General features: G+C 49.5%; 1 non-coding gene across 1 annotated transcript; it reads right to left on the bottom strand.

The window, feature by feature from the left end:
* Positions 1-241: 241 nt before the first annotated feature.
* On the bottom strand, positions 242-1,704 carry LOC100459956 (uncharacterized protein C15orf32). Its single transcript, XR_008514264.2, has 2 exons — positions 1,229-1,704; positions 242-806 (listed from the first exon to the last, which is right to left on the bottom strand). It is a non-coding gene; the product is annotated as an uncharacterized protein C15orf32 (transcript).
* Between the last annotated feature and the right edge of the window lie 288 nt (positions 1,705-1,992).

The raw sequence follows: 1,992 nt of genomic DNA, 5'->3' as shown, positions 1-1,992 counted from the left end.
CTAATGCCATGGGTTTGGCTTGATCTCAGGCCTCAGCTTCTAGGCCTGAGCAAAATAGTTACATTTCTCTGTCTCCCTGTACCTGAAAGCTGCAGTTAGGATCATAGTGATAGAACAGACCACACCCCTAAATTAATGTCAGCACCTCATTTAATGTTAGCATGGCTTTGTGTTTCTGCAACACCCTAAGTCGAGTAGCTAGCTACCTTCCATTAGTTGAGTGTCTGCCATGTGTCAGCCACTGCACTGAGCACTTTGAGTAGACTGCTCCTTCCTCCATCACTCCCTCTGAAGCTGGTGTTATTTATCTCCATTTTATGACCTTCATCAGCTTCAGTGGCAGCAGATCAAGATCAAGCTTAGAGGCTTCCTGCACCACTCTGGAAACTGAGGGCTTGAGTTTAAATCCCTGCTCAACCATTTCCCAGTTTTTTTGGCCTTGGGGAAGTTTATCAACCTCTTGCTTCAGTTTCCTCCTCTGCAGAATGAGAATAATAATAATGTCAACCTCAAATGGGTAGCTATGAGAATTAAATGACCTGGCCCATGTAAAGCATCTAGTTAGTGCTCAGTGAAAATTTCCTGCTCTTTTCTGGTCCTCAGACCCTCTTTCTGTTTCTGTCATCCTCTGGCCCATCACTGTGTACCTCTCAGAGGCTATTCAAGGTGATGGTTTGCTCATTACCAGTCCTGGCTGACTCTCCTAAGATGCCTCTTCCAGTGCCTCTCTATGCTTCTGCAATTGAATTTTCAATCTGTACGCACATCAGCTACACAGAATATCTGCTTTGGGTCAAGGATGTGTCCATGGAAAACAAGAGACGAAAGCCAGTCACCCAAAGTAGCTGCCACAGAAACACCAGTGCAGTGAGGCTCTGGTGTCCTGCCCAGTGGTCCAAATGCCCAAATCAGCCACCTGGCCCCTAGCTTCTTGCCTGGAGAACCTGGGAGCAGGGGTGATATGCAAAGTATTTACCAATACAGAGGGACCCTGACCAATCAGAATGGACCTTGGCCACAGTGCTGGAGCACAGGACACATGGAAGGCTCAGAGCTGTGGCTCTTGACCACCTGGCAAGGAAGCATTTGGCATTGCTACACAGGTGTGCTCTGGGTCTGTATCTGCTTTGCCAGTGGGAAGAGCCAGGGTGGAGCAGTAGCCTGTGAGGAGTCTGGGCTATAGGAAGGTGAGTTCCGTCTTCCTGTCACTCCTGAGCGCAGGCTCACCTTATGACAAGATGGTTGAAGGTTGGTAGAATTAAGTGGCCTTCAGGGCTTTTGAGCTGAGATCGTGTTAACAATGCTGGCTTCAGCATCCAACCATCCACTCATGAGCTTTGGCATCTTAAATGAGTCTTTAATTTCTGATAACCTTGGTTGTTTGATCTGTAAAATGCGTGCAACACCCCAACAAGGGCTAATATAGAAAGCATCTCACACAGGGTCCAGACATATGGCCTCTCCGAGAAAGGGGGAGCCATTCCTTCTCCTCTTGGGGAAGTCTTGGTGTTCTTCCTATTAGGTGGGACCCCTTCCCCACTCTGGGGGTCAGCCGGCTGCAAGTCTTCCTTTGAAGCATCCACACTTGTTGTTTTGTTCATGCAGCAGGAGTTTACTAAGTGCCTACTCTGTGCCAAGCACAGTTCTAGTGGTCAGGAATGCCTCAGTGAACACGCCAGACAAGGCCCCTGTCCTCACAGAGCATGAAGGGGAGGCAGAGAACATGGTAGACAGGCCTCTCTTCCCACTGCAAGCATGCAGCAATCCAGAGGCCTGGATGCCACTAACACAACGGCAGTGGCCACAAAACCCACCAGACAAAACAGATCCCAGCCTGGAATCAGGGAAGGAAACTCTCAGAAGCCAGAAGCAAAAGAAAGACCTCACACCAGGGGCTTGAGAGGGGCTGCCATGGAAGCGGTCACAGAAATTTAGGAACCGAGTCTGGGTCAGTGTTTCCCAGCTGGGGCTGCACCTCTGCGTGACGTGGTG

The sequence above is a fragment of the Pongo abelii genome, chromosome 16 (genome assembly GCF_028885655.2).
Source record: "Pongo abelii isolate AG06213 chromosome 16, NHGRI_mPonAbe1-v2.0_pri, whole genome shotgun sequence".
Classification (NCBI taxonomy): domain Eukaryota; kingdom Metazoa; phylum Chordata; class Mammalia; order Primates; family Hominidae; genus Pongo; species Pongo abelii.
Note: the sequence above shows the minus strand (reverse complement) of the source record. Positions and strands in the feature narration are given on the sequence as shown.